At 40.2% G+C, this 21,638-nt stretch overlaps 1 protein-coding gene across 2 annotated transcripts in view; it reads right to left on the reverse strand.

Annotated features, from left to right (window-relative positions):
- The window catches only part of LOC130305416 (hematopoietic SH2 domain-containing protein-like), a 44,401-nt gene extending 25,938 nt beyond the window's left edge, over positions 1-18,463 (reverse strand). The window contains exon 1 of one of the 2 annotated variants that reach the window (XM_056551993.1): positions 18,401-18,463. The gene's annotated coding sequence lies outside the window, so the exon portion shown is untranslated. Of the gene's footprint in view, positions 1-11,581; positions 11,671-18,400 lie in introns of those variants that run through there. The other variant, XM_056551992.1, reaches the window with a different exon arrangement.
- Positions 18,464-21,638: the final 3,175 nt, after the last annotated feature.

A 21,638-nucleotide genomic window follows, 5' to 3' on the forward strand; every position in this document is an offset into this window, starting at 1 on the left:
TTTTGCACATAGTTGTGGTTTACATATTGACTGGCATTCACATATTTCTTACTGCCCCCTGTGTGTAATAAATGTGCTAATGCATCTAACGCATTTTTTTTATTTTTTATTAAAGCATCCATTTACAGTCATGGCTATAATTGTTGGCAACCCTGACATTTTTCTAGAAAATGAAGTATTTCTCACAGAAAAGGATTGCAGTAACACATGTTTTGCTATACACATGTTTGTTCCCTTTGTGTGTATTGGAACTAAACCAAAAAAGGAGGAAAAATAGCAATTTGGACATAATGTCACACCAAACTCCAAAAATGGGCTGGACAAAATTATTGGCATCCTTAACTTAATATTTGGTTGCACACCCTTTGGAAACAATAACTGAAATCAGTTGCTTCCTATAACCATCAATAAGCTTCTTACACCTCTCAGCCGGAATGTTGAACCACTTTTCCTTTGCAAACTGCTCCAGGTCTCTCTTATTGGAAGGGCGCCTTTTCCCAACAGCAATTTGAAGATCTCTCCACAGGTGTTCAATGGGATTTAGATCTGGACTCATTGCTGGCCACTTCAGAACTCTCCAGCGCTTTGTTGCCATCCATTTCTGGGTGCTTTTTGATGTATGTTAGAGGTCATTGTCCTGCTGGAAGACTCAAGATCTCGGACGCAAACCCAGCTTTCTGACACTGGGCTGTACAGTGCGACCCAAAATCCGGTAATTCTCAGATTTCATGATGCCTTGCACACACTCAAGGCATCCAGTGCCAAAGGCAGCAAAACAACCCAAAACATCATTGAACCTCCACCATATTTCACTGTAGGCACTGTGTTCTTTTCTTTGTAGGCCTCATTCTGTTTTCAGTAAACAGTAGAATGATGTGCTTTACCAAAAAGCTCTATCTTGGTCTCATCTGTCCACAAGACGTTTTCCCAGAAGGATTTTGGCTTACTCAAGTTCATTTTGGCAAAATGTAGTCTTGCTTTTTTATGTCTCTGTGTCAGCAGTGGGATCCTCCTGGGTCTCCTTCCATAGTGTTTCAGTTCAATTAAATGTCGATAGATAGTTTGCGCTGACACTGATGCTCCCTGAGCCTGCAGGACAGCTTGAATATTTTCGGAACTTGTTTGGGGCTGCTTATCCACCATCCGGACTATCCTGCATTGACACCTTTTATACATTTTTCTCTTCTGTCAATGCCCAGGGAGATTAGCTACAGTGGCATGGGTTGCAAACTTCTCGATAATGTTGTGCACTGTGGACAAAGGCAAATCTAGATCTCTGGAGATGGACTTGTAACCTTGAGATTGTTGATATTTTTCCACAATTTTGGTTCTCAAGTCCTCAGACAGTTCTCTTCTCCCTGTTGTTCATGTCTAGCGTGGCACACACAGACACACAATGCAAAGACTAAGTGAACTTCTCTCCTTATTATCTGCTTTCATGTGTGATTTTTATATTGCCCATACCTGTTACTTGCCCCAGGTGAGTTTAAAGGAACATCACATGCTTGAAAATCTTATTTATTCACAATTTTGAAAGGGTGCCAATAATTTTGTCCAGCCCATTTTTGGAGTTTGGTGTGACATTATGTCCAATTTTCTTTTTTTCCTTCCTTTTTTGGTTTAGTTCCAATATACACAAAGGGAATAAACATGTGTATAGCAAAACATGTGTTACTGCAATTCTTTTCTGTGAGAAATACTTCATTTTCTAGAAACATTTCAGGGATGCCAACTTTTACGGCCATGACTGTATTTTATTGCCACTTTGCATCTATATGTAGTCTGAGCATACAGAAAAAGAATCAAGTTGAAAGGTGTCAAAGGGAGTGGAGGAATGAAGTAATACATTACTGTTGGATCAAACTACACACTGATTTGTTTGTAATCTGAATGCATGGAGACATATAGATCTGCATAGAAGCTGCTTATATAGGATCAATTCAATTACAATACAGTGAAACCTTTAGATCACCTCTTTGAGAAGACAACTCCCTTATTCAGACCATATTTCCTTATATCATGCATACTGGGAACGTTTTTTAAGAAGACCACTCCCACAGAACACCACCTCTAAATGCAATTGGGTAGTCATCTCAGAGGTTTCACTGCAGTTACACTGTCAGACATCCCAATAGGAAAATCAAATAGAAGTTAAAAGCATTATCCAATTGTAGGCTATCATATAAAGTCTGCTCTACATTCCTAATGCCTTAATAAAGGACATGTGTATTCTTTGCTCTTATGTGTACTCAGGTGGTTGAGTCATTGTATATTTGACGAACCACATCTCTGAACAAACATTGTCAAGATAGTAATTAAAGTGGTAAAACTAAAATTACGAAAGGCAAAAATACTTTACCTCTCAAACCTGAAAATGGGATTTCCCTTCATGAGGAATTAAATGTAACTCTTGCTAGCTTCCATTTACCTTATGCTTTGTGCTAGAGGACTATAAACTTCTCATTTAAAAAATAAGGTTATTTTATTTAGTTTAGTTTAAAGTGTTCTTTCAGATAAAACTGAAAAGCCGGAACTCCTCAATATGTGCTAAGTAACTGAGTGCATTTTTTTCTTGTTTAAACTTTTTTGGACAAGAAAGCTTAAAATACTTAAAGGGGAACTCCGGTTGAAAGAAGTGGAAAACTAATGTTTTCAAATCAACTGGTGCCAGAAAGTTAAACAGATTTGTAAATTACTTCTACTTCAAAATCTTAATCCTTTTAGTACGTATCAGCTGCTGTATACTACAGAGGAAATTGTGCAGTGTTTTCCAGTCTGACCACAGTGCTCTCTGCTGATACCTCTGTCCATGTCAGGAACTGACAGATTAGAAGCAAATCCCCCTGACATGGACAAAGGTGTCAGCAGAGTGGACTGTGTTCAGACTGGAAAGAATTTCACAAATGTCTCTGTAGTATACAGTAGCTGATAAGTACTGGAATGGTTAAGATTTTTAAATAGAAGTAATTTACAGATCTGTTTTATCTTTCTGACACCAGTTGATTTAAAAACTTTTTACCACTGGAGTTCCCCTTTTAAAGGGGTTATCCCCCATAAGGTGATTTTAGTACGTACCTGGCAGGCAGTAATGGACATGCTTAGGAAGGATCTGTGCTTGTCTTGGGGCTAAATGGCTATGTTGTGAGATTACCATAACACTGTGGCCAGCTTTCTGTGAACTATTATTTCCTGTTCCTGTTCCCATGCTTGTCAGTTTGAAGTCACTTTCCCCCTTCCCACAAATGAGTTGCATTCCATTCAAAAGAACAGTGTTTTCTAACCAGGATGCCTACAGCTGTTACAAAATGATCTCTCTCCCACTCAGCGGTCGCTCTACCCATTGAAGCAGACAGGCTCCATGTCATCACCTGACTAGTGATGTCACATCTCAACACACTGCAATCTGGGAAAACCCAAGACCTGAGTCATTTTGTATGCTGTTAAAAATAAAATTGGGGCGAAAATCACAGAAGAATTACGAGACCACCGTCACACACAGGTACAGACACCAAATTATGAACTACACTAACTTTACAGCCCCTTTAGCATTGTCAAATTAAAAAAAAATCCTTGAGTACCCCTTTAAGACTGAGATTACTCCACCTTTAGACACCTTATATTATTCTCTATCCTTCGGATAGGGGATGTCTAATTGCAGTAGTCTGGCTGCTGGGATGCCGTGCGATCTCTACACAGTATGTTTAGAATGCTGGGTTCCCGCAGTGGGAGACATGACGCCACACCACGCCCCCCTCCATTCATGTCTAGGGGACGTGATGGTGTGAAGCATATGATCAGCTTGTGTCTGACTCCTACCAGTTGCAATAATTGGGGTCCTGTGTTCCCCTGTTTGAATAAAGTGACAGTGTGCATACTTATTACCGCTTTATTCAAACTCTTTTGGAATGTCAAAGCCTAGCCTAACACTATCTTTGTCAGTGCTATAGAGTTTGAATTGAGAGGCAGTGCACCATTTTATTCAAACAGAGAAACACTGAAACCCTATTATTGTGATCAGTGATGGTCCCATTGATCAGACCCTAACTGATCAGACACTTATCTGTCCGCTGAATAGATGATACATTGTCATTATGGAAAAATCCATTAACTGCTAACAAAAGAACAGTTATTTTGTAACCATGTTACATCACAACTATTATGGAACAAGTCACACCATTTAGTATTACATTTTCAAGATTAGTTCAGTCATGTTAGGCTAGGTTCAGACTACGGAATCTCCATCTAGAGATTCGGAGTGTGGCCAGTACTGACTGAATGAGTCAGCGCTAGGACCATGCGGACATTGCAGTCCCCAATAGACTGCAATGTGTTCCGCAGGTATTTCCATCTGAAGAATGGGCACCACTCTGAAGGCGAATTTTCCGTTCACACATTCTGCTCCAAAAATTACGTGAATTAAGTGTGAATTGGTGAACGGAAAATCCATTCACTAGCATAATACATTTTAGCCAGCAGAATTTCTGCCTGCAATTTCAAAGCGGAATTGCAGGCAGAAATTCTGTAGTCTGAACCTAGCCCTAGTGTCAGACTAGTAAAACCAGACAGGACTCTACAGAGTGAACCTATTATATGGATTACCTTTCATTGTTAGCATCTAGTACGTATCAGCATCACATGTGCAGCACTGATAACAAACAATGACATATCACAGATTAATGCATTGTGTAATCTACTTCTTTTCTACAGGTCATAAGGCATGAGTAGTTTTTATGACTGATGGATGACAAGGAAGCTTTCATTTTTTTTGTCTCAAATTTTTCTGGTAACTTTCTATGTGAAATGTTTGTTCTATTTGTTCTATTATCTTCAGCCATTGTAGTCTGAAAGTACAGTAACAATTTCCTGTGACATTTGAAATAAAAGACTCGATCCTAAGAAAGAAATGGGTTCATATTAAAAATATATCAAAGTAGTACTTTGTCATGTCAAGAGGTAAGATAAGGCCCAGTTCCAAAGGGTATCAATGTTGTCACATCTTATCACAATTCTTGGACCAGAAATGGTTCTATTGCATTTTGTTGTTGTTCATCTTGACTGTGGGAGCACTGCACAATTTCCGCAGTCAAGCTGGCAACAAAAAATAAAATTGTATCTACATCTATATCAGATGTGCCACATGATAGGCACATTTACTGGAGTGGGGAATATGAGATACCTGAAAGTGACTACCACTGGGATCAGAGAAGGAAGAAGATTCATGAAAAAGTGACTACTTCTGGGCGGATATAAGATGCCTGAAAGTGATTACTGCTGTGGGGTAAGAGGGGCCAAAAACTGATTAATGGGGGGGTGGAAAGAGATGTTAAAGGAGATAAATCATACAAAAAAAATTCCCTATCCGCAGTTTTAGATCACGGGGGTCTGATTCCATGTGGATTTCAAGGCTTAAAAGGGGTATTCAAGGAAAAAAAAATAAATAAATAAATAAATAAATAAAAAAAAAAAATATATATATATATATATATATATATATATATATATATATATATATTGATAGATAGATAGATAGACAGATAGATATCCAAACAAAGAATAAGTCAGCCAGCACTTTAGTTGATACCAAACTATTATATGGACCTGGCCTACAGGTGCACGCTACTAGGCTAGATATAAAGCAACAGAAGAATGCAGCAGCACACTGACAGCACAAAGATATAGGTGAAACATGAATATGCAGTTAAAACATGGAGAGCTATACAGCTATGGTGTAATAGATGCAAATGTGAAACTATGAAATAGTGAGGCACTTCGCTCGCAAATTTGTCTCACCCCACCCACCTCTATCAGGTGTGTATATAAGGTGGCTTGGATGTTCCAGACCCTGCCATGCTTACTAAACTGTTCACACAGAGGCATATTCACAGTGTAGGGTCCGTCCCGAGGAGGCCACCTTATCGCGGTGGGACGGTCCAAGCTATTTGACCGCCGGCGGAGACAAATTTGCGAGCTAAGTGCCTCATTATTTCATAGTTTCACATTTGCATCTATTACACCATAGCTGTATAGCTCTCCATGTTTTAACTGCATATTCATGTTTCACCTATATCTTTGTGCTGGCAGTGTGCTGCTGCATTCTTCTGTTGCTATATATATATATGTGTGTATATATATATATATATATATATATATACACACACACACTAGCGTTGCCCGGTTTTTCCTTCCTAATCCTTCTTGTGGAGGAAAATCAACAGAGGAAGCTTTTGACTTCATATCCCGTCCTCACATATTGTTGTCACGTCACAACCCCATATCCCGACCTCCTATCCCGACTTCCTATCCCGTCCTCATATCCCTTCCTACTATCCCGACCTCCTATCCCGTCCTCCTATCCTGTCCTCCTATCCCGTCCTCACATCCCTTCCTCCTATCTCGACCTGCTATCCCGTCCTCCTATCCCGCCCTCCTGTCGCGACCACCTATCCCGTACTCCTATCTCGACCTCCTATTTCGACCTCCTATCCCATCCTCCTATCTCAACCTCCTATCCCGACCTCATATACCGTCCTCATATCCTGACCCATAATATGTGTACCATGTACAGTGGTCCCTCAACATATGATGGTAATTGGTTCTGAGAGGACCATCATATGTGGAAACCATCATATGTTGAGGACATATGTCTATGGAAAACTGGTAATTGGTTCCGGAGCCCCGAGACCATCATATGTTGAGTACAGGCCTGGGGTGGGGGGATTTGTGCCCAGGCCTGGGGTGGGGGGGATTTGTGCCCAGGCCTGGGGTGGGGGGGATTTGTGCCCAGGCCTGGGGGGCTTTGTGCCTAGGCCTGGGAGTCTTTTGTCCAGGCCTGGGGGTCTTTTGCCTAGGCCTTGGGGTCCTTTGCCCAGGCCTGGGGGTCTTTGGCCCAGGCCTGGGGGTCTTTGGCCCAGGCCTGTAGGGCCTTGTGCCCAGGCCTGGGGGGCCTTGTGCCCAGGCCTGGGGTCTCTGCTGTTATGTCCTGGGGAGAGGGGGTTATCGCTGCCGCTGCCATTGGGTGAGCGGTTAAGTTAACCCCTCACCCCATGGCAGCGGTAGTGTTAACCCCTCACCCTGCAGCAGCGATAACGCTGCCGCGGGGTGAGGGGTTAACTCTACCACTGCCATGGGGTGAGGGGTAAAGTTAACCCCTCACCCCATGGCAGCGGTAGCATTAACCCCTCACCCCGCGGCAGCATAAACGCTGCCGCGGGGTTAACGACTCCGCCACGTGAGTGAGCTACTAAGTCATACTCACCAGCTCCTCACGTCTTCTCCTCACGGGCGGCGCTCCTCAAATGGCGGCGTAGACGCAGGCTGGCGACGTCACTGTCACTCTGAGAGGCCATCGTATGTTGAAAAAAACGTATGTCGGGGCCATCGTAACTCGAGGGACCCCTGTATTGAAATATCTCCAGCCGTATGGAAGTTATGTGGGAACATACATTTCCCATTGATTTGCATGGGACTTTAAGCGAAAACCCCGACCCTCACGAATGGGGGTAGTTAAGGGTTAAATTAACTATCCTATATTTTAAGTGGACATATAAGTAACATGTGACCAAGTATTATCGAAATTTCTCCAGCCGTTTGGAAGTTATGCAGTAACATATATTTCCCATAGACTTGTATGGGACTTTAAACAAAAACCCTGAACATGGCAAATGGGGGTGAGTAAGGATTAAATGACATATAAGTAACATGTGTGCCAAGTTTCATGTTAATATCTTTAGCTGTTTGGACGTGATGCTGGAACATACACACACAGAGTTTTATATATATAGATATATCAACTGGCTCCAGAAAGTAAAACAGATTTGTAAATGACTTCTATTAAAAATTCTTAATCTTTCCAATTATCAGCTGCTGAAGTTGAAGTTCTTTTCTGGCTGACAACAGTGCTCTCTGCTGACACCTCTGTCTGTATCGGGAACTGCACAGAGTAGGATAGGTTTGCTATGGGGATTTGCTTCTTCTCTGGACAGTTCCATAGACAGGTGTCTTCAGAGGGCACTTACACAGAAAAGAACAACTCAACTTCAGCAGTTCATAAGTACTGAAAGGATTAAGATTTTTTTATAGAAGTAATTTACAAATCTGTTTAACTTTCTGGAGCCAGTTGATATATAAAAAAAGTTTTTTCCTGGATAACCCCTTTAAGGTACACTGATCAAACAACTTTTTACAGTTTCTTAATAAACACTTCCGTTCCTGAGATGGGGTTTATAGTTTGATGGACAATTCAGGGAATCAGTTAGATTGGAGTAAATTTAATTGTAATAATGGGAGTGATGGGTGGCATTATACAGTCGGGGGTGGGGAATGTTTTACAGATGTAAAGATATATGTCCAATATTTTACACCGATCTGACTGATTCCCTGAATTGTCAGACAAATTATAAACCCTCTTATCACTGTAATGGAATGGCCTACAAAGAAACACAAAAAAAAAAAAGTGTGCTCAGTGTACCCTAAGCAATTTATTTTCACTTTTGAGAGTCCTCTTAACTCCGTCCCACAAAAGGACGTATATATACATCCATTTTAGCTGTGCCTTTCTGAAAATGGACGTATATATACGCCCATTCACGTTCACGGCGCCACAGCTGTGCAGGCGGCAGGAGACGGCAATCGCATATCACCGGGCACCCGCCGCAACGGTCAAGAGCCAAGCAGAGCTCCAATCCTGATAGTTAACCCCTTCAGTGCTGGGGTCAGTGTGACTGCAGCAATAATTGCAGTGACAGAGGGAGGGAGCTCCCTCTGTTCTCCATTGAGACCCTGCAATGCGATCTCAGGGTCTCATTGGTAGCCATGGAAACCAGAGACCTCCGAACAGCCTCTAGTTACCTGACTAGGGAGTCTGATTTGCTATGCCTGTCAGTGAAACACTGACAGGTGTCAGTGTAACACTGATAGGAATAATGCATTGCAGTACAGATCTGTACAGCAATGTATTGTATGTGTCAAGTAAAATAACAAACAATAAATAAAACATAAACATACACAATCTCCCTTCCTCCCCCCAAAAAATTATATGCACATATTTGGTATCGCCATGTCCGTAACAACCCAGGCAATAAAACTATCACATTATTCAACACAATGAATAAATATTAATAAAAACCTTGCCAACTCTACGACTTTATATCAATGCTGCCTCTGTAAAACTAAATTAAAAAGGTCAACTTCTCCCGTAAAAAAAATTGCTATCATCCAACATTGTCGGTATAAAAATAAAAAAAAATACAGCTCTCAGAAAATAACGATGCACGAACAAGCTTTTTTTAATCCAAAATTTTTTTCTAGTGTAAAAGTAATAAATGATCAAATAAAGAATATAAATGAGGTATCGCCATCATTTTACCGACCTGCAGAATATAATTACCATGTCATTGATACCACATGGTGAACACCGTAAAAAAAAAATAATTATTATAATAATAAGCTTGCCAAAATGACTGCTTTTTGGTTATCCTGCCTCACAAAAAAATGTTATAAAAAGGGATTAAAATGTCAAACATACCCCAAAATAGCACTATTGAAACACGCTACTTATTCAGAAAAAAATAAGCCCTCACACAGCTCCATTGGTAAAGAAATAAATGGTGATATTACCAATGGAGCTGGAGCTTTCTTATGGGATAAACCATAAAAAAAGTATGTAAATTAGGTATCGCCATAATTGTACCGAATGGCAGACTAAAAATAACATGCAATTTATACAGCATGAAGAATGACAGTATAAAGGTACATAAAAAAACAATGGCAGAACCAAAACAATCTCAGAATCACTTTGATAAGTTAAAGTGTCCCAAAATTATCACAACATGTGCGAACAGGTCCGATTTGAAAAATGAGCCTTGGTCCTTGAGGCCTGGTCCTGAAGGGAATAAAGGCATTCTAACACAAAGCTAAATGTACAAAACAACTCATTATTTAAAATAAACATTTTCCAAATGTACAAGCATTTCTGGAAATGTACTGTTTAAAAATGCATACACCTAATAATTGCCCATGTGTCTTCTTTGTTTTGCCCTGTTGCCCTTAGGTCACACACTGAGACAGTTAAGAATCCTTAGTTTAACTGTATATTACTTATTAGGCACCTTTCACATGGTGGAATTTCTGTGCCTCTGCTCAGAATCTGTTTTGACAAGCTGGTAGTAGGTTTTTTTGCAGTTTATCAGATTCTTTGCAAAGTTTCTTGCATTTAACACTCAGATTCTGTGCACAATTAACACTCCTGTCGACTTCAATAGGACTTGGGAATGCTGAATGTTCGCAGCATAAAGTATGAATAGGACAGCAGAAATCCTATTTACTACAACGTAAACTTCATGTAGCAAAATTTCTGAGTGAAAAATTTTCGCCGGATTCCGTACTGAATGAGCCCAAAGTCTCTACTGTATACGCCAGCAAGGGGGATTGTATGGAAAACATGTGTTCTGTTCTATTGGCCAGAAAGTCATTAGATCCGTGGAGGAGAAAAACATTACAGAGACATAGACACACACACACACACACATATACCAACTTTGCTTCATGGGAAAAGTCCTATTTGCTAAAGAAAAAAAAAAAAGCATACTCACCTCTCCTAGTCCAGCCCAGGCGCTCCAGTGTGCCCTTATCCCTGTGTTTACTTACTCTGAAGGCCAATCACTGACGCTGTAGTGGATTTGGAATACCATCAGCAAAGCAGGAAGAGCATTTTATCAGGGTAAGTAAACAATTAAACTAGGTCAGACTGGAGCCATAGTATTGGGCCAGGAGAGGTGAGTATTTTCTAGTAGTTATTTTTTAGCTCTGGGATCCTGCAATAAGTTTTTTTTTGATAAAGCAGAATACCCCTTTAAGGCTTCCTTTAGACTATTACAATTTACCTTTGTGTAAAGCTCTATATTTTCTGCATAGAAAGGGATCAGATTTATTAAACTACAGTATATCATTACTCACAGTGTCTCTGAATGGTAGCAACATGACCTACTTAGTGATTTAAAAAGAAAGCATGGAAAATGGGGTGATACAGGCTTGTAAGGCTTCACCAAGATTTTCATAATGCCTCGAATTGATTTTAACTTTTGATTGACAGTTTCAGTCCATGAGATTGAACACTATTAATGTGTGCCTTTGACAAGCAGTTGTAGCTCAATTGATAAAGTCAGCTACAGATATGTACAATGTAACCTAGCCTCAGAGTATTAAGAAAAGTAAGCATAAAAAATAAAGATAAATAATAATTTATTGCTAGGTTTTATACATAATGGTTGACAAACTTTAGAAAATATACAAATGCCAATGATATTAGAATTCCTAGCTCAACATTAACATGCATTTATGTTCTGGGATCGTTGTTGTGGTGTTTTTGGACCAATTTTGTATTATATTCTGAAATAAGAGAACAAGTAAAGGTATGGCTAACAATGAATGCTTTGTGAATGATACAAATACTAGAACTACATGTACAACTACATGAAAGAACATTAATAAACAGGAAATGTGAGATTGGCAGCTATTCTATAAACCGTTCTGTATGATCTTTTCACATGCTGCTTTCACCCTACATAAAATTGTTATACCTTACCTTGGAAGAAGTGTGAGGTGTTCCTCCTGTCAAGGTCTCTGCTAGGTGAGTGAACAAGTTTCTATTCTTGTACTTGAAATAAGAGAAGTAACCACCTCCTTGCGTGACGATGCACTGAACCAACAGGCGTGGTTGGGAGAAAGGTGAGAGGTGCTGAATCTTTAGGAGGAGGGTTATGATCAAGAGGAAGCTGGCATGACTTTCAAGTCTAAAATGCCAATGGTCTGATTGTGAGTGCTTGTCGCAATGTGTCAATGATCTCAGCTCCTGTCTTACAAAACATTATGAGTACATCACTGCATTATAATGTACTATACGGTTAAGATGTGAACTATCTACCATTAGTGAACATACCATTCTGTACAAAAGCATCATGTGCACTGATCCAACATGTGTATAGATTTCTTAAGACATCACACCATGGTCCACTGGCAAAGAATGTTTCTCTCTAAAAATAGCTATACACATTAGATACAAGTCTGCTATTACTATTACTGTATGTGCATATTTGTAAACTTACTGGTTCTGTTTGTTGGAAATCTGCTGCCAAAAGTCAGAATACTTGTATTTATTTTCCAGTTTCTTCTTCTTTGTAAATTCTACCATCATAACATCTACTTTGTTAGGAATTTCCTTTCTCCTAAGATCAGTCAACACCCAATACGTGCGGTACAGAGGAACCAGGAGAGGCACAACAAGAGTGAGGAAGAATATCCTCTAAAGGACTTCAAAGTAATGTCTTGTTGTTTTATTAACCACTTTTGTTTTAGAAGTTCAAGAATTGTGCCTAGCAGGACTGTGCTAAGATTGTTCCAGTTCATAGTTCAGCAACATAACCACTAAGCTTTGTGCCTGACTATTAAGTGAAGAGACTCCTAGCCAGTAGGAGATTCATAAGGACTGTACCTGGCTGATTTGTGGTACGGCCGTGTTTTCCTTTCCCTTCCCATGAACTCTTAGTGTAGGTGGACTGCTGATCCTTACACGCCAATTTGTATATTTTCCCATGGACTCCTAGTGTAGGTGGACTGCAGATCCTTACACGTCCGTTCTATGTATATAACCCTATATTTATAGGACTCTCTGCTAAATGTTGCACTTATCAGGTGTATGCGCCTGAACCTTGTTGGAGTGTTAGTAAATGTATAATAAAAATGTATATGGTTCTTGTACACAAGAAAGATAGCTTCATGTCTGTGTACATAAAAAGTAAGTAAGGGTTGTACACAGAAAATTGCCCGTTATATGCATGTGTACACCAAACACAAAAATATAAATACTACTTGTACACATGTACATACAAAGGTATAAAATGCTCAAAGGTGTTTTAGTAGTTACTCAATAGGTGGCTCTCTTGGTTCGCCAATCGCTAGCACCTGTCTCAACAAAAATAACAGGGTAACTTACCCTTAAGATAGTACTTGCACACATAGTACTCTAGACTACTCACTTAATTGTACTACTTCAGTCTACTTCAGTACATACACAAAAAGAAAATGTATCTCACATTCAAACAAGCACTTAGGAATTGTAGCCTATTGATATCCCAATTCCTAGGAGCTAGCAACTAAATGTCAGATAGCTGCCTAATTGTATAGTAAGCTTAGGATGTATAGTAAGCTTAATTAAAATGTCTTAGAAGCTAGAAACTAAAGGTCTAGATAGCTTCATAATTGCCCAGGAAGCCTGTATGATTGTCTAGTAGGATTACTAGTCTAAAAATGTTTATAATGCCTAGAACAATATCTAGTAGGTTTAAAAGTACCTAATGTGTATAAAAGTTTTGTCAGGATATAGATTCTGTCTAGTTAGCAATCCTGTTCTACCTGCCCTAGTTCCTCTGCCTTAGGGGACAGGCGTCGGGGTCGACTTGTTTTAAGTAAGGGGGTTTGTGGTATTCGGGACCCGATTTCATCCGTTACCTTGTGGAGAGGTCCCCAAAGTCAAAATCCCGAGGTACTGGTGGGGTCCTCATCTATAGTTAGCCCCTTGTCACCCCTTTAATAGTTAAAATTATTCAAATATAATGTGTACATATGTAAATAAAGTGTATTTGCCTTGTTGTAGTGTCGCAGGACCTGCGGGTCACGTGATACGTTCCAAAACTCTATGGTTTATGGTTCAAGGACCTTTGGAGGAAGTCAGGTGATCGCCCACCATGCATTGTAACGGTGAATGACAGCTGACATGGACAAATCCAAAACGGCGCTGCCCATATAAGGGAGCAGCGGCCATTAATCTCTCTCTTGTTCCTTGGGCTGCTGATAGAGGAGGATCTGCGCAGCTGTCGTCAGCAGTGACTAGGCCCAAGCCTTGCGGCAACGGCCATCTTACAAAACTGTGAGTTACCTCAATCCCTCTTAAGTCTGCAAGATCACCAGACCTAAACAGACCCCTAAATCCGGACGGATCTCTGCATCACTCCTAATTCTAATAATCCTTTGGATAAGCTAATGGTCCGCGGCATCTGTCAATCACTGCCGTACTACATAGAGACTGTATTGCTAAGACTGTTGCTGTTAATTGGATGTACCGCAAGTACATCAGTAAAGTTTATACAAGTTCAAGTTCATCCCTATTGTGGACCTTCACTCATTTAAGCACGCACCTATCGTTTCTGGGAAGGGTACCTCAGCGTATTAACCCTCACCCTGGCGTCACGAGTGACAGGGGTTAAATTAACCCCTCATATAACGAAGCAACACCCCAACTACACTACACCCCCAAGGCCCTACCACAATTGAAATCAAGGATCTGTTGCAGGTACACTGTGGTGCCTGTATGCTTATATATATATATATATATATATATATATATACCATAAATGTAGCTTAGAAGTCCTATCTAGGTAGCAGCAAGTGATGTAAAACATAGAACAGAAAACACTGCAGAGTCTTCTTGTATTCCTCTGTAAAGCAACTTCACTTAAAAGGTGTTTTCCAGGATTTTTTTTTTTCTTTGACTATGCTACAGGAGCTGTAAAGTTAGTGAAGTTCATGATATAGTGTCTGTACCTGTGTGTGATGTTTTTTTCACAATTCTTATGTGATTTTCTCCCCAATATTTATTTTTAACAGCATACAAAATGACTGTTGTCTCAGATTTTTCCCAGGTTGCAATGCGGCCGAAACCTGACTCACTAGTCAGCTAATGACAGGGAGCCTGTCAGCTTAAATGGGTGGAGGGATCGCTTGGTGGGAGAGAGATCAATCTGCAACTAATGCAACAGCTGTAGGCACCGTGATTGAATACCATACCGTGATTTTGAATGGATGCAGCTCATTTATGTTTCAATAGGTGGGGTGGCTGATGTGTGGGAGGGAGGAAATGGAATTGTGGGATCTGTAGGCAAAAGAAGAAAACTCAAAAAGGAAATGCCAGTTCACAAAAAGCTAGCCACAGTGTTATTGTAATCTCACAAACATAGCCATTTAGCCCGAAGACAAGAGCAGATCCTTCTTAAGCATGTCCATTACTGTCTGCCAGGAATGTACTAAAGTCACCTTATGGTGGATAACCCCTTTAAACAACACAATGTAACTCAAGGTCAATCACACTTCTGTGAAATCACACTTTCCACTCAGGAAGCAACACTGATTGACAATCAATGTCACATGCTGTTGTGCAAATGGAACAGACAACAGGTGGAAATTATAGGCAATTAGCAAGACACCCCCCAATAAAAGAGGTGGTTCTGCAGGTGGTGACGACAGACCACTTCTCAGTTCCTATGCTTCCTGGCTGATGTTTTGGTCACTTTTGAATGCTGGTGGTGCTTTCACTCTAGTGGTAGCATGAGACGGAGTCTACAACCCACACAAGTGGCTCAGGTAGTGATGATCATCCAGGATGGCACATCAATGCGAGCTGTGGCAAGAAGGTTTGCTGTGTCTGTCAGCTTAGTGTCCAGAGCATGGAGGCGCTACCAGGAGACAGGCCAATACATCAGGAGACATGGAGGAGGCCAACACCTCAGCAGAAGGACCGCTACCTCCGCTTTGTGCAAGAAGGAGCACTGCCAGAGCCCTACAAAATGACCTCCTGCAGGCCACAAATGTGCATGTGTCCACTCACGGTCAGAAACAGACTCCATGTGGGTGGTATGAGGGCCCGATGTCCACAGGTGGGGGTGGGGGTTACAGCCCAACACCGTGCAGGACATTTGGCATTTGCAGAGAACACCAAGATTGGCAAATTTGCCACTGGCGCTCTTTGCTCTTCACAGATGAAAGCAAGTTCACACTGAGCACATGACAGACTCTGGAGATGCCGTGGAGAACGTTCTGCTGCCTGCAACATCCTTAAGCATGACCAGTTTGGCGGTGGGTCAGTAATGGTTTGGAGTGGCATTTCTTTGGGGAGGCTGCACAGCCCTCCATGTATTTGCCAGAGGTAGCCTGACTGCCATTAGGTACTGAGATGAGATCCTCAGACACCTTGTGAGACCATATGCTGATGCTGTTGGCCCTGGGTTCCTCCTAATGCAAGACAATGCTAGACCTCATGTGGCTGGAGTGTGTCAGCAGTTCCTGCAAGAGGAAGGCATTGATGCTATGGACTGGCCCACCCATTCCCCAGACCTGAATCCAATTGAGCACATCTGGGACATCATGTCTGGCTTCAACTACCAATGCCACGTTGCACCGCAGACTGTCCAGGAGTTGTAGGGAGATCATACGGGCACTTGGAGGCCACACACACTACTGAGCCTCATTTTGACTTGTTTTAAGGACATTACATCAAGTTGGATGAGCCTGTAGTGTGGTTTTCCACTTTTGATTTTGAGTGTGACTCCATATCCAGACCTCTATGGGTTGATAAATTTGATTTCCATTTTTGTGTGATTTTGTTGTTAGCACATTCAACTATGTAAAGACGAAAGTATTTCATATCATTAGTTCATTCATTCAGATCTAGAATGTGTTATCTTAGTGTTCCCTTTATTTTTTTTAACAGTGTTCAACTCTTACCACATGGGGCCCTGTTACGCCTCTTATGCAGGCTACTACCAGTCCCTGTAGTTAGCCATAACCCCTGCTGATGCTACCTCCAACCAGGCCTGGGTTTCCAGGCTGGTAGTCTTCGGGGGAAAAAAGAAACTCTTATTAACTTCCTGCTGTACACAGGATACTACAACTTCTTCCAGTAAACCACTATGCCATGACGGTGCAACCTCCAGCCAGCCAGGCCTGGGCTGTCTGGCTGGCAAAATTATAAAAAAAATTATAATAATTTTGTCCAAGTTTGGCAAACGTGTTAAATCTTGCCGGCAAACATTCCTGGAGTATTAATGATGTGCTGGCTATGTGCAGGAAAGTGTGTGTTCAGTTTAGAAGGTTATATGCTTTTAAAAAATGCCTTCCTTGACCTACAGCGCCAATATGATCAGCCTCCACACTGCCTCTTGCTTCTTTCAGACAGGTGTGGGTCGCCTGGCTGGCAAAATTCGAAAAAAAATCTGTGCCAAATGACTCTGATTACACAGTACTACCACTACCCCTGCTGTACGATAGATACTACTAATAACATCAGTCCACCACCTCCTGCTGTATTCTTGCTGATTCAAGTTACACCAGTCCACCAACTCTTGCTGTACACTGGCTAATGACAGTCTGCCAATTATGTAGCTACTCTCAAAAGTGATTTTTTTTTTTTTTTGAACGGCTGAAGAAATTAATGCTATCTTCACTTCACTAACAAGCTCTTTCTACTCCAAAAAGGAATAATTTTTTGAGTGCCTGGAAAAAGGCATTGCTTCTTCTGATATCTCCATGTGAATTTTAACACTGGCAAGCATCTAATGTCAACCATGTATACTTATTGCCGATTTGTAGTGTGAATAATAAAAAAAAAATAATAATAAAATACCAAAAACCCGCCAGCGCATTAATGAAGCTGTTATATTGTTGTCATTAGATACCGCATAACTGTGCCTTAAAACCACTTTAAAACTACTTGAATACATTCCTAGCAGTGTTATACTGGACTTAAGAGAGGTAAGCTAGTGTTAGAAACATGTTAGGGGCTTATTTAATTGCTGGTTTGCTTCGAATTGAACCGAATCAAACCGACAATTTTGAAAAAGTTTGGCGAAAGCAAGTCAAACTTTTAAAAAGTATATATATCTCCTGATAGAAGTAATAGTTTTTGGGATCAACAAAAAAGAGAATGTATGTACCTACAGTACGCCAAAAGCGTAACACAATGTAACCCCAATATACAATAAAATACAAATCAGTATGTAAAAATATAATTTTATTTAAGAAAAGGACATAAGTAAATAGTATACATGATAGATGGAATAAAATACATGTTCAATATATATAAAAAATAATCTTCGAGTAAAACATATAAATGATGTAGCTGGGTATGGGGGCAAGCAAAAAAATCTTCGTGTATAACAGGTATACAGCAAAGTAAATATCTTTGAAGTGCAAGAGTATATGTGACAAATAGTATATCTGGAAGGCCACTATGAGTATAAAGTGCAAGTGCTTTACAACAAATAATCACAATAAAACAAAAACTGGTGGTCCACAGTAATGTGAGACATAAAAGTGGAAAGTGCTAGCTACCAATAGAGAAAAAATGGCACTGGTGATCACGCAAATAGTGAAGCAGGTGCTATAGTCAAAACAACAGATAATATAAAACGTGATAAAGCAAATCAGATAGCAGCATGAGTATGGTCGCACATATACCGCCCCCAGCCCCGTTAGACGCGTTTCGCCAATAGGAAGGCTTTTTGAAGGAGTGCATATAGTGACTACAGATGCAATATATATATGGAATTAACCCAATAGGAATGGACTGACCCACCTCTCTGTGTAATGGTGAATGATGTGGGACCCCGCGGCGCTCGTGTATTAAACACATGGCGTGTGCATGTATTATAGAGGATATATAGCTACACAAACATGGCCGCCATCTACATTGCTGCGCAGAGTGTAGGGCTACAGAAAAATGGCTGCCCTCGCTGGTACTGCGCATGCGTGGATGAATGAGTGCTAGGGGAAAACTCGTGCTACTCCAAAATGGCAGCGGATCGTGCATGATAGAAAGAAAATGAAATGAATACGATGTCAGACCCAGGATTATATCATGTAAACAAAAACACACACACATTATATATATATATATATATATATATATATATATATATATATATATATATATATATAATGGCTGACTGAGATATGAGGAAAATGTGTGATGTTTATATAATAATGGAAGTATAATAAAAATATGTAATAAGGTAAAGGGAGGGATTAAGGGGTTAAGGTATGGGTAATGGACAGGGGCATAGGAATGCACATAAAAATGAATAAATAATGCATGAAGCATGACAGAAAATAAATCCATATATAAATAAAAATGAATAAATAAAAAATAAGAAAATAAGTATGAATAATGCATATACCAAAAATTAAGAACAAAAATGGGAGCAAAGTGTAAAAGTGTAGCATAATTCATATATACACGCAAAGTGCAAAAATATAGTGCATATGTTACAATTCATACAGTTACAAAACATGCATAATACATTAAAAAAAGTAAATCATGAAAATGTAAAAATAAATATAATTATATTGGTATAAAGATAAATAATAATCCTGTGTAGGGGGAGAAAAAAAAGGGGGGGGGGAGGCAGGCAGGGCAATGATTCTAGGTATCTGAAAGATTTTGTGTTTCAGATACTTGGAATCATTGCCCTGGCTGCCTCCCCCATTTTTTCTCTTCCACTTCTTACTCCATGTGGCTTTCTGGTTTAGGAACACAAAAAGGCATTCCATAACATACTGGAAGGATTAAGATTGTTTAATAGAAGTCATTTACATATCTGTATACATTTCTGCCACCAGTTGATTTAAAAATAAATACATTTTTTCCCATTTAATGCCCACAGCAACCATACCTCCAAATATACTCAGATTCCTCTTCCTGCTAGACATTATCCAAGTTATCAATCACTGGACTAGGTAGAATCACCAAAATCCTAGGGTCTATCAAGTACATCAATCTTAATTAGCCCCTAGAGGACTTAACTTAAAGGGGTACTCCGGCCCTATCCAAAGGATAGGGGATACAATGATCGCGGGGGTCCCGCCGCTGAGGCCCCCTGCAATCTCATTCTGCACCCACCTTTGTTAGCTCTCCGCAGCGCTGGAGGCTCTGAGTGTGAAGCATGACGACCATAGAGCCAGAGTATCGTGTCATCACGACTCCGCCCCCTCAATGCAAGTCTATGGGAGGGGGCAGGGATTGCTGTGGAGCTCAGAAAGGTGGGTGCGGAACGACAGATTGCGGGGGTTCTCCAGCGGCTGGACCCCCACGATCATACATCTTATTCCCATTCTTTGGATAGGGGATATGATGTATTAGGGCCGGAGTACCCCTTTAAATGTTTGTCATGGTGCCCTTGTACTTAGTGCACCACGATGTACATTTAGGAGCTGCGATTGCTTCATGCACAGTAGGTAGCTGCTATCAGTCAGGATCTCATTGCTATGGGAGCTATAACACTGCAAAAAAAAAAGTAAATAAAGGTTAATAACCCCTTCCCTAATAAAAGTTTGAATCACCCCCCTTTTCCCATAAAAAAAAGTGTAAAATAAAAATAAAGTATGTGGTATCGCCGTGTGCGGAAATGTCCGAATTATCAAAATATATTGTTAATAAAAACGCACGGTCAATGGCGTACGTGCAAAAGAATTCCAAAATAGCGTATTTTTGTCACTTTTTAGATCATGAAAAAATTTATCAAAAGCAATCAAAAAGTCTGATCAATACAAAAATGGTACTGATAAAAACTTCAGATCATGGCGCAAAAGATGAGCCCTCATACCGGCCCGTACACAGAAAAATAAAAAGTTATAGGGGTCAGAAGATGAGAATTTTTTACGTATAGATTTTCCTACATGTACGTTTTTTTTCAGAAGTATGACAAAATCAAACCTATATAAGTAGGGTATCATTTTAACCGTATGGACCTACAGAATAAAGATAAGGTGTCACTTTTACCCAAAAATGCACTGCGTAGAAACAGAAGACCCCAAAAGTTACAAAATCCAATTTTTTCCCGTTTCGCCATGGATTTTTTGGTAAAATTACTAATGTCACTGCAAAGTAGAATTGGTGGTGCAAATAATAAGCCATCATATGGAATTTTATGTGCAAAATTGAAAGCGTTATGATTTTTAGAAGGTGATGAGGAAAAAATGAAAATGCAAAAACGGAAAATCGCTGAGTCCTTAAGTGGTAAACAATAGGAAAAGGGTGAGGATTTTTTAAAATTAAAAATATATATATTTTATTTTTATTTTTTATTTGCCCCAGGGACCTATCATAAGCAATCAATAGATTGCTTACATAGAGCAATGAAATGCTATTGCATTACATTGATCTATGTTATCGCTGTTCGATTGCTAAGGACTGCCGAAGGCAGCCTTAAGTAATTGCCGATCCACAGAGCAGTGGGAAGGTGGGTAAGCACCCGTTCTTCCCCGGCAACTTATCTGCAGCACACGATTACAAGATGGGTCCCCTAGACACCAGGGATTACTGTAATTTAATGTTTAAATGCTGTGATCGCTATTGATCATGACATTTAACCATTTCAATCACTGACATCGAAGCCAGCTCCAATGTTTGTCATTACCGGCAAATGTCAGCTGCTGATAGCGTGGACCCGACCCGCATCATAGTCCCCTCACCCGACCCATGATGTACCGGTACGTCATAGGTCGGAAAGGGGTTACAAAGTGTAAAATAAAAATTTTAAAATCAATATCCAAGTAGAGGAAAAGATGCACTCACCCCGTATTTGTAGAAAAAGACTTTATTTTGCAGTGAAGATCAAAGCAAGCCCCAAGCAGCTCGTGTAGGGATTAGCTGCAGGACGATGCAAACGTCTAAAGTGTGACAGTCGTTTCACTCGCTCATGTGGGCTGCGTCAATAAAAACATTAAATATGTTTTTCACAAAATATATAAAAGCACCCAATGGAAATAATTCACCCCCCTTTTTCCATAAACAAAAAAACTATTTATTTGGTATC

The sequence above is a fragment of the Hyla sarda genome, chromosome 1, assembly GCF_029499605.1.
Source record: "Hyla sarda isolate aHylSar1 chromosome 1, aHylSar1.hap1, whole genome shotgun sequence".
In the NCBI taxonomy this organism is placed as follows: Eukaryota; Metazoa; Chordata; class Amphibia; order Anura; family Hylidae; genus Hyla; species Hyla sarda.